The sequence below is a fragment of the Sorex araneus genome, chromosome 3 (assembly GCF_027595985.1).
Source record: "Sorex araneus isolate mSorAra2 chromosome 3, mSorAra2.pri, whole genome shotgun sequence".
Taxonomy (NCBI): domain Eukaryota; kingdom Metazoa; phylum Chordata; class Mammalia; order Eulipotyphla; family Soricidae; genus Sorex; species Sorex araneus.
In genome coordinates this window covers 235,420,052-235,433,907 of record NC_073304.1, presented here as the reverse complement: position 1 = coordinate 235,433,907, position 13,856 = coordinate 235,420,052, and positions in this window count along the sequence as shown.

Genomic DNA, 13,856 nt, shown 5'->3' with positions numbered 1-13,856 from the left:
CATTTTACTTTAATATTTAAAAAATAAATGGGTCACTATGCATTCGAAGGTCCACTCTGTCAGTGCTTGTACCCAGTTTTCAGACCCTGCTCCAGAACTGTCCCTGAGTGAGCTCAGTCCGTCATTCCCTTTCTCTGTCCTTGCCGAGGTTGGCATTAGAGCTGCTCATTTTGCAGCAACTGAAGATACACTCGCATAGGCCGGGAGAGCAGATATCCAGAGATCAGAGGAGCCATGGTTTCCTTAGACCCTTCAACATCATCCCAGAGCTCTCAGACAAGCTCCTCAGGCAAGTACTCTATCACTAAGCTAGCTTCCCAATCCTTGGTGTTTTTACTAAAAAAAAAAAGAAAGGAAGCATTTGTACTGTTATACTATCTATGTTTTATATTATCATCTGATAGTAGGTTTTTTTGAAGTAAATAGATTTTATTTAGAGGTTTCTGAGGGAAGGAGGAAGGGATAAGTGGAAAAGAAAAAACCAGTATGAGTAACGCTCTCAAGAGAGAACGCGGGCTTCTCCAAGGGTGGAGGAAGCTCTACACACATCCTAGCACTGGACACAAAAGAATGAGAGTACACAGCTCAAGAGGGGAGATGCGGGCACCACATGTGCTCAAGCACCACATGTGCTCAGCCACGAGGGCACAAGCAGCACTTGGGCTCAGGCAGCATAGGCGCTGATAGTAGGTTTTCAAGGGACCTCAAATTAAACTGATTTTAGATACTTTTCATTTTATTGAATGATTTTCAGATGCATTGTTCTTTTTGATATTTAGCTTAATATTTTCATAAAATGTTATTACATACAAATATAATACTAGGACATTCCAATACAAAAAAGTGGAAATGCAAAGAACAGCATTAAGACCTGAATGAATAAAATAAGAAATATTATTTATTCTCCTAATAGAGTGAATGGTGAAATAATATTAAGATTGAGATTTTCTCACAAACCTAGGCCACCACAAGAGTCTTTCACCTCAGCACTGAGCCTCAGAGACCCATCCCCACTTCCCCCCCTACACACGCACTTTACGTCAATGCTGTTCTTTACGGAGTCCCTCATGAAGATTTGTTCTGGGAATTCAATATTCCAACATGAAACCCACAATTGGTAACTTCCATCCACAATTGTCTCCATTTTCCCAACCAAACCCCAAGCCTGTCCCACATAATTTATTTTATATTACTTATTATCCATTACCGTCTAACAGAATAATAAAAAAAATTCCCTTAAAAGAAAATTAGTGAAATGTTTTTGTATCTCATCATGAGAAAATTAAGTCCTAGTCTGAGGTTCTACTAAAATGTTTTACAATTTAAGCTCCGGGGTTAATGCTTTTCTAGTCGAGATTGGTTGGGTTCTCATGACATCCCATCCCATCTCTGTGCTACTGCCGGATTTTCAGTGTCTGGAGATACCATGTGGCCTCGATTGTGGCCACTCACCTAGGAAATCCAGTTATTAACTGGTCAGTCTATCCAGAATTAAAATATTTTTCTTTTTGGCTCACATCCGGCAATGCACAGGGGTTACTCCTGGCTCATGCACTCAGAAATTTCTCCTCGTGGTGCTAGGGGACCATATGGGATGCTGGGAATCGAACCCGGGTTGGCCGCATGCAAGGCAAATGCCCTACCCGCTGTGCTACCACTCCAGCCCACAGAGTTAAATTTTTGACTGCTGAGCTCACCTGGCAGTGGGGGTGGTTGTTGGGCGTAGCTGCGGAGACTTCTGGAAGTACAGGGAGGTGTGTGGGGGTCGCCCATCCCGACTGTGAGGAGGCCCAGAGCTCTCAGCTTCAGGGAACTGAGAACCCGAGACTTCTTCCAGGTGAAGGTCACCTCACAGAGTCTTAACCCACTCAGATCCTCAGGCATAAGGGTCCCTGAGGCTGACACCTCAGGCCTTCTCTGAACCTGGAAGGGCGACCCCACAGCCCCACGTCTTTTCAGAAGCCCCAGCAGCCACACCCACAGCTACCTCAGCCGCCATGTTAGCGCAGCTACCGGAGTCGACTCAGACATGCCCAGTCCTCGGCCCTTCCGCCTTCCCCACCTGCTCCCGGTGCCCAGTGCAGGCTCCTGAGTGTCCACCACTTTCTCTTCTCCTTCCTTTACCCTGTCCCCTCCTTCCAGGGCCCTCACCACCCTCCAGGGACAGAGAGGAGAAAGAAGTGGATGCTGGTCACCGAGCTGTCTCTGGTGCTCCCACCGACATGACTGGGTGCTCACTGTCCACCTGGCCACCCGCTGGGTCAGGAGCTCTTCCCCAGGCAGATTTCTGTGCGGCCTCCGCAGCTCACCCGTTCTGGGTCCACTGCACTCAGACTGTCCCACCTTCCACAAGACCTACACACCCATGGAGAGGGGGTGGGCTCAGCGGGACCCCAGACAGGGCTCCTTCTCCCAGGCCAGACGCAACTCACCTGAGAGGCCGCAGAGAAGGAGCAGGAGAGCAAGTGGCCGCATCCTCTCACCCGGGGCCGGGGTGTTTACGTAGCCTGTGGACAGACGGAGCCCCTCACTTTCCCTCCTTCCGCTCTCTTGCTCGCTCACTCGTTCTTCCTCCTCAGCCACTTCCCGCCCCTGAAGTGTCAGAGCAGGTGTCTGGGGCGGGGGTGGGGAAAGAGCAAGGCCAGACCAGGACCGACTTTTCAGAAATGGCCGCTATGGAGCCTTGAGGGTTTTTGAAATGAGAACACGGGCTCATCCTGGGGATGGGGATTTGCAGACCCTCCTTCCTGTCCAGTTGTCCCTGCTATGGTGGGCCCTGACACAGTGCCCGACACCCGGGTTCCAGGGATTTAATGTTTGGTTTTGGTTTTTGTATTTTATGTGCTTTTGGCCATACCTGGCAGTGCTCAGGTGCTCAGACTTATTCCTGGCTCTGAGCCCAGGGATCGCTCCTGGTGGCTCAGTTACCAGGGATTGACTATTGGTCAGCCACATGCAAGGCAAACACCCATCCTGCTGAACTATCGCTCTAGACCATGGAAGCCTATGTTTGGGGTCCAGGCAGTAGCAGTGTAAAAGCCGGGGCACCTGCCCATGAGTGGAAGGAAGAGGTGTGGTGTCAGGTGCTCACTGCAGAGAAGTGGGTCCCAGGAAGGGAGTCCCGCCTGGGCACTGTCCATGGGAGGGTGTCGGTGCTGGGAATATGCCCAACAGGCCCTTTTGAGGGTGAGCTCATTCTCTGTGCACCAAATCCCCCAAAACTAGTCCGGGTCCTTCCTCGAGAGGTGGTTGTCCATCCAAAACTTCCTTACCTAGAGGGGCACAATGCCAACAGGAAAGGGGTTTTCTCCTGTTTGGTCTCAAGCATTAGCCCCCACAGCCTGTGCCCCATTCGTGACTCACCGGGGGACAGAGACCCCGGAGAGACCTGAGCCCCTCAGGCCTTAGCTGACTTGCTCAGTCTGTGGCGGGTTGCAGAGACCAGCAGAGGGGCCGTGGGCCGCCCACAGGATGTGGCCAGCATGTCTGCACTTGACTCATGTCAGAGCCTGTCATGAGGGCTGTCCAGTCCCCAGACCCAGCGGCCTCTCCCCTGGGGGAGGGAGTGGGGGCTGGGGAAGACAGAAGCAAGGCTGAGGGCCTGGGGTCTCCTGAGCTTATCCCAGCAGACAGGGGTCTGCCCTCACCTGAGCTGCTCAGATCCCCCTTCCTGCCCCGTCCCCCTGGGGTTGGACCAGGAATGGAGAATGACTGGAGGACTGGGACAACGAGACCCACCCACAGTTGGGGCCTTAATTCGGGGTCCACGTGCTGACAGTAATTCTTGTACCATGGGACCCTGATTGACACGATCCTGCCCAGGCAGGGTTCCCCTGGGGCTTCAGACTACACCGGGAAAGATGGGGTTGGATGGATCCTCCGAGCGCCATCCACTATCAAGCCCTGGTGCAGGTGTTTGAGTGTGAATATGCGTGATTATGTATGTGCATGTATACTTGAGTGTGCTGTGTGTGTTTGTGAATGTGTCTATGAGTATTTGCATATTTGCATGTATGTGAGTATGTGTGCTGGTGTGTGCCTATGAAGTCCTATGATATGTATTTTATGTGGACATGTGTGGGAGTATGTGAACACATGTTTTTTTCTTTTTTTTATAATTTATTTATTTTTAACTAGTGAATCACAGTGAGGGTATATTTACAGATTTATACATTTTTGTGCTCATGTTTCCCCCACACAAAGTCCGAGAACCCATCCCTTCACCAGTGCCCATTCTCTACCACCTGTAAACCCAGCATCCCTCCCACCCTCCCTAGTCCTGTCTCCCCCCACCCCACACTGCCACTGTGGCAGGGTATTCCCTTCTGTTCTCTCTCTCTGATTAGGTGTTGTGGTTTACAGTAAAGGTGTTGAGTGGCCATTGTGGTGAACACATGTTTAAGGAGTGTGTTGCATGTCTCGGGTGCAGGGTTGTGATCCCGTATTTAGTGTGTGTAGTTGTGTGAGTATGCCTAGTGCTCATAAATGCATGTGTGTGTGTGTATAAAGGACACAAATCCTTGGGACATGCACCCACTGCCAATGCAGGAGAACAGCCTGAGCCTAGGGGTGTAGCCAAAGAGGGGGAGCTCACGGTCATCTCATATGTTCAGCTCAGTCCAAGAGATCTTATGCCCCACACCCCACCCCACTCCTGTCTTGTATAATGGCCATGACAGTAAACAAAGGGCATGCACTTGTGTGTACATGTATAATGTATATGTGTGAGTGGGCATGTGCATTATGTGTTTGCAGGTGAGTCTTTGTGTTAGGGCATACAATTGCAGGTGTCTGCATGTGTGCATGTAGGTGTATGTGTATATACTGGTGTGTATAATCAGTTGTGTGATGCAGGTGCGTATGTGTGTATGTGTGTGTCAGCCTGCTGCTGTGTGTTTAGGTCTGTGTGGTTGTGTGTGAAAATCTGTGTGCATGCAGTTGTGTATTTGCAGACGTTTGTGTGCAGGTGTGTGTGTGCGGGTGTGTGTACATGTGTTTATATGTGTGCAGGTGTGTGTACATGTGCATGTAGGTGTGTGTGCAGATGTGTGTATATGTGTATGCCTGCATGTATATGTACATGTGTGTAGGTGTGTGTGCAGGTGTGTGTGTGAGTGTGTGTTCAGGTGTGTGTGTGTTCAGGAGCGTGTGCCCGCATGTGTGCCCTTGCCTCTGGGTGCTCAGCTGGGAAGATGTCACAGCTGGTGCAGTTCCACCAGGGCAAGTTCCTCCAGGCTCCTTCTGATGCCCCCATGGGCATTGGCTTCACTGTAAGTGCTGCCAGCCAGGCCGTGCGGGGCAAGTGGTTCTGCTGGGTACGGACAGAAAATGGGTCTGGGCCCCCGGGTCCTTCAAGGACTTGTGTACAAAGACCACCTGCCAGGAAAGCAGGCTTCAGGGAAGGGAGGAGGAATCGGGGCCTTCCAGAATCTTCAGGCAAGGCCTGTGTGAGCAGGTAAACCAAGGCTGAAAACTGGGTGCAAGTACTGATGGGGTGGACCCTAAAATGCATAGTGACCCATTTATTTTTTTAATCTTAAAGTAAAATGTATATAAAAATTTAAACTTTTTATTAAGAAACTTTTTTACCATACCACCATGATTTCCCAAGTAGTTCCCCATACAGTTGTTTCCGGCATTCAATGTTCCAACATTAATCCCACCACCAGAGTAGGAAAACAGTAGGTTTGTCCTTTTAGCCTTGCCACAGGGAACTTAGTTTACCTTAAAGCAATGTTCTTTCTGTATGGACACAGGAACACAGTTAATATTAGGCTTTGTAACTTGGGAGTTGACTGACTCCAATAATATAATATTTACTCCTGGGCATCTGCTTTCTTGACTCAGTTGCCCTTATTTCCTAGCACCCCAAAAGCAGGGCCCAATGAGGGATGGAATGAACCCAGGGCAAGCTGTGAGCTACCCTGGCATCGAAATGGGCCAGGCCAAAGCGCCACAATACTCAACTATAAGTTGAGAATGTGGTCATAGACAAATGCTGTCATGATCCAAAAGAAGCAACAAGACTAGGACCCTGCTGGGGTTAGGAAAACTAACCTCAACTGAGGTCTGTGGTCTGGAATATATAGTGAATATATAGTAAATATATAGTAAATATATATATATAATATATATAGTGAATATATATATAGTGAATATCCTCAGGAAGTGATTGTGATCCTCAAGATTGTGATTGTGATCCTCAGGAAGAACCAAACTTTAAGTTTGATATATCTCTTACTGTGTCATACAGAATGACATTGCTAGAAATATTAGAAAAAATTTACTATAACTATTTAACTGGATTACTAGCTGAGGAAAGAAGGAAGTGACACACCGTGGATGGGATCCCACCCTTGAGCGGATCTCCTAGTAATCTGGAGTTATCTCCTTTGATGAGCTCATTTGGGGTGCCGGAGACTCACTGGGTAAGTGATGCAAGGCCTAACCCCTCCCATCTCGCCCTCCCCGCTGTACTATCTCTCCAGCCCTCTGTGATTTACATTTATTCTGAAGCCAATTGAGGGAGCTGGCAGGTGGTCCAATGGTCTGGGCACACGCTCTGCATGTGGGAACCCTGGGGTCAACCTTTACCCATCCCGCTGAGGGACTGGGGTTCTCAGAGACTCCGTGCGGGAAACCAGGTCTCATGGCTGGTGGATCACTTGGATTTCTGTGCAATATCCAACAGAAAAGCAAGGAATGTCTTTACTGAAGCATCGCTGGCAGCATGTTTGCCATCATCCTTGACTGGCGGCCTGAGAGCTCCCGGAGATTAGTCCAGCAATGGGCACCGGGCAGCATGAAACAGGGTCCAGTGGGGAAAGAGCTCTCCCTCAGGCTCCTGCCCGGTCCTGGTCTCCCCTGCAGCTCCTTTCTGAGGGGGAAGTTGTGTCTGAGTTTCCTAGGAGCAAACTCGCCCCAGATTTGAAGACTAAAACCACAGAACTTCCTTATGTTGGTGCCTAGCCAGGTTATAATGAATCCTCATAGACTGACCGCAAGTGGGCAGGACCCTGGACCCCAAGAAGTGGGCGAGGTGCTGTCTTGGGAATACGACTGACCTGGAAAGGGTTACCATCTCTTTCCTCTGCTCTCTTGGCCTTACTCTATATTCTAGCATGACACAGAAGCAATCTTCCCTTTCTCAAAGATCCCTGACCCAGCTTGGCTTCGGAATGCACTCTTTTTTTAAAATTTATTTATTTAAATTTATTTATTTAAATTTATTTAAATAAATTTATTTAAATTTATTTATTTAAATTTTTTAAATTTATTTATTTTTAATTAGTGAATCACCATGAGGGTACAGTTACAGATTTATACACTTTTGTGCTTATACTTCCCTCATACAAAGTTCGGCGACCCTTCTGAGAACAGAAGGGCATTCCCTTCTGTTCTCTCTCTCTGATTAGCTGTTGTGGTTTGCAATAAAGGTGTTGAGTGGCCACTGTGCTCAGTCTCTAGCCCTCATTCAGCCCGCAACTCCCTTCCCCCACATGGCCTTCGATTACATTATAGTTGGTGATCGCTTCTCTGAGTTGCACTTTCCCAAGAATGTGAGGCCAGCCTCCAAGCCATGGAGTCAACCTCCTGGTACTTATTTCTACAATTCTTGGGTGTTAGTCTCCCACTCTGTTATTCTATATACCATAGATGAGTGCAATCTTTCTATGTCTGTATCTCTCTTTCTGACTCATTTCACTCACCATGAAACTTTTCATGCCGATCCACTTAAATACAAAATTCATGACCTCCTTTTTTCTAACAGCTGCATAGTACATAGTATTCCATTGTATAGATGTACCCAATTTTCCTCAACCAGTCTAGGGCATTTGGGTTTTTTTTCCAGATTCTGGCTATTGTAAACAGTGTGCAGACACTCTCTTATCCCTCTTATCACACCAGGTGCCACGGTTTGTGAGTTATGTGCCAGCTATAGAGCTCCCCTTGCATTCCTCCCCAGAGATTGTTGACCATTTGGTTTACAGACACAACAGAGCAAAGTATTGTTTGATGTTCGGTTGTCCCTCCTGCACCCTCCTTTTCTCCATTAGTGACTTCTCTAAACAGAGCTCATTAGTGATGCATACCCTATGCATAGGGTAGTAAATAAGAGACTGTGGGATTCTCCTCCTCAGCTATCACTGCAGAGAAAGCTGTAGCCCTCAGGACCATCTCCATTCCTCTCCTGTTTCTTGTCTCAGCACCTCTGACCAAAAGAATATTCATACAATACCTCCAAAGTCCTAGACCTGGAAGTTCAATTGGCCACTGGCACCTGCCCCCACAAGAAGCTGGCAACTCCTGGCAGAGCCCCTGGGGGCTGCAGGTCTCTTCCTGTTTCTGAGGGCTCGGTCAAATAAAGATGCGTTTTCCACATGTTGCACACAGAGGCGCTGATGTCAGGACTTGGAGCTCTTCGGGGTCTGCAGCCCTGGTGGAGGGCCCTTGGCAGCCTGGACTGCTAAAAGCCAAGAAATCAAGGCCTGTGTGCGAGTGTGTGTGTGTGTGTGTGTGTGTGCGCGCACGCGTGCACGTGGGGTTGTGGGGCAGAGCCTCCCAGGGGCCTAGCAGGAGGGAGAGATACTCTTAGTAGCAGAGCCAGAAGATCCAGGGGCGGGAGGCAACAAGGGCACCCGATGGGGCGTGTTCTGTGGAAACTCTCCTTGGGGACACAGAAACAGGCTCTAATGGACACTCATCGTGACTGGTGACCTCCTAGATCTGGGACCAGGCAAACAGCTTGGGGCTGGCACCTAACATGTCCCTCAGTGAGTCTTGGGGAAAGGAGGTTCTGGGGCTGGGGAGACAGGACAGGGCTTAAGACACCTGTATGCATGTGGCTGACCCTGGTTCGATCCCTGGCAGCCAAGGGATCCCCTGAACCTGCCAGGAGCAACCCCTGAGCACAGAGCCAGAGGAAGCCCTGAGCACTGCCGGGTGTGGCCACAAAACCAAAACCAAAACTAAACACCAGGGAAGAGTGTTCAGGGCTAAGTGAAGGAGGTGAGACAGCTGGAACATGGACAAAGGCTGGACTCATCTGTCCTAGTGTCCTGCATTTATTGTCCAACCCTTTGCTAGCGAAAGGAGGGGACATTTTCTCCATGTTCCGGAAGGTCACAAGAAGCCAGTTCACAGATGGACGAGAAGGCAGAGTTCAGTTGGGCGTAGCTGAGTGACAGGATGGGCGGGGGTCATTTGGAGCCCCCCACTTTCACAGAGGCTGTTCTCCCCAGGTGCTGTTTCCACTGGAAGCTGCGGACTTGTTCCGGGGGAAGAGGTCAGACGTTCTCTTCTCTGCATCCTGCGTGGGGCCTCCTGCTCTTCTACCCCATCTCTGACCACTGCGTCCCCTCTCGAGCAGGACCTGGAAACGCTCAGCTGTGGGTGGGTAGTGTTTCAGGGGGTGGGGACTGGGCCCTAAATCGTGGTCACCATGACTGTGCCCACCCCAATTTCTGCGGCCCCTCAATGCTATGTGTTGGCGCTTCTATGTCTGTTTCCTAGGGCCCCTCTGAGGCCAGCTTGCCCAGACCACGGCCCCCATCAGAAACAGCAGCAGGGGAACCTTCAGGAAGACCAGGAGCAGGAAGTGGACGCTGTTGATCAGAGACCTGAGGGGGCACAGTGATATGAAATGAGGCACCTCCCAGGCCCCTCTCCCAAGCCCCTGGGCCCCAACACCTGTGTGAGGGCACCTGAGTGTCCCCCAAGACAGACCCTGGGCCTCAGTCTCTCGGACACCTCTCAGTTCAATTAACCCATCAGGGGGGGAGTACTGATGACCTCTGAGCCCCAAGAACCCTGTAGCTGGTTGGATGATCCCCCGTGGCCAGAGACCCTCATGGGGCTTCCAGGGCTGACCTGGAAGAGGAAACAGGTCTCAGATTACCTTTTCTGAGAGATTGGAAGGAGGAAACTTCAGAACAAGGACATGTGGGATGGGACCTGAGGATGTTGATGGGGATCGGGGTCTCCTGATGGGGTCACCATGTCCAGGGCCTGAGCAGGAGGGGCCGGGCCTCTCTGCTTCTAGAAGCCTCAGATTGGCAGAAGCTGGGGGCAGCAAGCCTGGACTCAGTCCCCACTCTGGGAATGGTGGGCAGCAGGGACAGTCAACGATAAGAGCCTGGGTTGAGGCAGTGTCCCATGGCTGCTGGCCACCAGGGTCGGGAGTATTAGTATGACCCAATCTCCATGCAGAGTAGGGGAGGGGAGAGAAAATAAGAGGGGAGAGGAGGGCAGAGGAGCAAAGAAGAGGGGAGAGGAGAGAGGAATAGGGGGAGACGAGAGTAGGGGAGTGGAGGATGGGGGAGGGGAGCATAGGAAGAGGAGGGGAGAGGAGAGGAGGGAAAGGGAGAGAAGAGGATAGAAAGAGAGATGAGAGTGAGGAGGGAAAAAGATAAGGGGAGAAAAGGAGGACAGGACTGGAGGGGAGGAGAGGGTAGAGAATCAAATAAAGGCATGGTAGGTGCCCACGGCAGCTCAGACAACATGTGATAGGCTTCTCCCTGCAGTGCTCCCACCCTTGAGAGAAGTGTCCTCCCCAGCAGCTCAGACCATCGGCACCTCCTTTGGGTCCTTTGGGGACTTGGTGATGCCAACGGGTCCAGGTGGAGAGTCCTGGGATCCAGGCCCTGAGCCAGAGGTGGGCCTTGAAGAGGACATGGGCCAAGTGCAGGACAGGAGACATGGAGGGGGAGGGATGTTGGCAGGAACAGAGCTGGGAGCGGGCCCAGAAACGCGATCTACCATTGATACCAGAGAGTGCCTCCAACCCCACCCACACCTTGGTTTCAGATTCAGGGTTGCTAGGAATGAGAGGGAAGTGGGGGACCCCAGCTGGGCCCCTCGAGGAGCCTGAGGGTCCAGAGACAAGTCCTGGGGGTCCCCATGGAGCAGTGGGCCCAGAGGGATGCAGCAGAGAGCAGAGCATGTGGCCGGCTCACGTGGTGTTGGAGAGGGCCCTGGTCACACTCGGGGCGTCTGTGGTCTCTTCTGTGGTGGCCGCTGCCGTGGGCGCGTTGGTGGTTGTGGTGGTCGTGGTGGACACAGTGGTGGTGGTCGTGGCTGGGGTTAGAGTTGGACAGAGAGACCAGGTCACAGGCGGCTCAGGCTGCTTGGCCAGCCCTAGCTATGCAGAGAGCGCTGAGCCCAGAGAGGAATGGGGCACCCAGTGTGGGTGGAGCCCCCGAGCATCGCAGAGAAGCCCCTCCCCCACCCAGTGGCCACCTGGGGATGAGACCAGGACTCAGCCCCGGGACTGTCCTCCCAGAGTGACCAACAAGGCCAGGAGAGGGACCCGGGGAGAGGCCAGAACAGGGCCTGGGGGACTCATGACACGGACACTGTCGCCTACCTGGGGTGATGGTGACTGTGATCTGGAAATTCTGATCAGATGTCTCAATCCCGCACCAGTACGTGCCCGCGTCATCGTCCCTGAGCCGGTCCATGGTCACGGTGAACCTGCGCTGCGTCTGGTCATCCCTGATGGTCACCCGGTCCTTCCTCACCACCTGCTCTGTTCCAGTAGTTTCTACACGGTTCGAACAGCCACCCAGGGCCGCCCCTCCGCACCACCACTTCCGGTGCCTCTCATACCCGGCTCACTGACACAAAGCTTCCAGCTTGACCGACAACATCTCTGGATCCCCCGAGAGCAGCTGAGCCTGGAGACAAACGCACAAACCCTGTCACCTCCCAGCGCAGGCAGCACCACCGCCAGGCACGGGGACTCGTCCCATCCCTCCCCGCCCAGGCACGCCTGCCTCCCTCAGTCCCCTTTTCTATCCTCCCCAGAACTCCCAGGACCCCATGAATATTAGTATGAAGTGTTTTAGCTGTTGTTGATCCTGGATACATTCGACTTCTACTGCCTCCCCCAGTGTTACCTATTTTATGGAGTGTTATTACTGTTATTTAGGGAGGTTATGTCGGGGCCACACCCAGCTGCTCTCAGGGCTTACTCCTGGCTCTGTGCTCAGGGATCCCTCCTGGCAGGGTTCAGGGAATCACAGGTGGTGCGGAGAGTGAACAGAGCCAAGAGTGTTCAAGGTGAGCAACTTACCCGCTGTGATATCTCTCTTGACCTTTCATAGACTATTAATAGCACAACATTTTTAAAATATAACTTGAATATTATTCACCATGAAAACTACTGATCTATTGTGAATGATACATTTTTACTACTTTTACTGATACTATTTTTATCAAAGATTTTTAAAAAAATTTTTAACCTCTTCAGGAATTCAAGCTGTTTCAAGATTCAGTTGGTATTACTATCTTTTATTATTTAAATGATTAATTTGTCTCACATTTAAATTGATTCCTTTTATTTCTTTAAGTATATTTCCTGGAAACTGAGACTTAAACCTGAAAACTTTGTAACTTCTCACATGCTGACTCAATAAAAAAAATTTAAAAAAAAGAACATTTCCTGGGACCAGAGCAATAGTATAGTGGGGAGGGCACTTTCCTTGTATGCAGCACACTGGGGTTTGATCCCCAGCATCCCATTGGTCCCCCAACACCAACAATAGCAATTCCTGTGTGCAGAGCCAGGAGTAAGCCTGGAGAATTGCTGGGTAGGATTCAGAAAGAATCCTACCTGGCCTGGGTTTCGATCTGCAGCATACTGAATCCCCACTAGGAGTGATCCCAGAGCCCAGAGTTAAGAGTAGGCCCTGAGGGGCCAGAACAATAGTACAGAGGGTAGAGCATGCCTCCTTGCATGCGGCTGACCTTGGTTCAATCCCTGGCATCCCATATGGTCCACTGAGAATTGCCAGTAAATTCCTGTATACAGAGCCAGAGTAACTCCTGAGCATCGCCGAGTGTGACCCCAGAAGCCAAGAATAAATAAACTATTTAATTTTAAAAAGGAAGAGTTCTCCCTGAGCACATCTAGGTGTGGCCAGAGTTAAAAAAAAGGAAAACACAAAAAATAATTTTTTCCCCACTTTTAAAACTGAGATATCTTTTGCAAAGCACCCAGCACTGCTCAGGGCTTAATCCTGACTCTGTGCTCAGGATTCATTTCTGGCGGTGCTGGGAACTTAAGAGGTGCCAGGGACCAAACCAGGGTTGGTGGTGTACAAGAAATCACACCAGTTTGGATATACAGTATTCCCATTCTTCCCTCCCTCCCTCCCTCCCTCCCTCCCTCCCTCCCTCCCTCCCTCCCTCCCTCCCTCCCTTCCTCCCTCCCTCCCTTCCTCCCTCCCTTCCTTCCTTCCTTCCTTCCTTCCTTCCTTCCTTCCTTCCTTCCTTCCTTCCTTCCTTCCTTCCTTCCTTCCTTCCTTCCTCACTCTCATTCCTTCTTTTTTTCTTTCTGTTTTTGCTTTTTAGGTCACACCCAGCGATGTTCAGGGATTACTCCTGGCCCTGCACTCTGGAATTACTCCTGGGGGGGCTTGGGAGACCATATATGATGCTGGGAATAAAATCCTGGTCGGCCGCATGCAAGGCAAATGCCCTACCCACTGTGCTATTGCTCCAGCCCCTCCTTTTTTTCTTTCCTTATTTCTTTCCTCATTCCTCTTATGTTATGAGCCAAATATTATTCCCAGAACCTCACATATTCAAGGCAAGTATCTATCACTAAGCCACATCCCCAAGTGTGTTTTTATTTAAAAAATCCAAGTCTTGGGGAGATCAGGGGGTCAGGGGTACTGGCCCCACCCTCTGCTGAGATTTAAGTGCAGCGGCCACACGTGTGTGGCCTTTCTGCTGCTGCAAGAGCATGATCCCAGAGGCCAATTATACTACTTTGGACACTAGCAGCTTGCAGAAACGCCTCTAGACTGTGAACTGAGCCTCTGCCCGATGCGGCGCCAGGCAGGTAGGGTTTC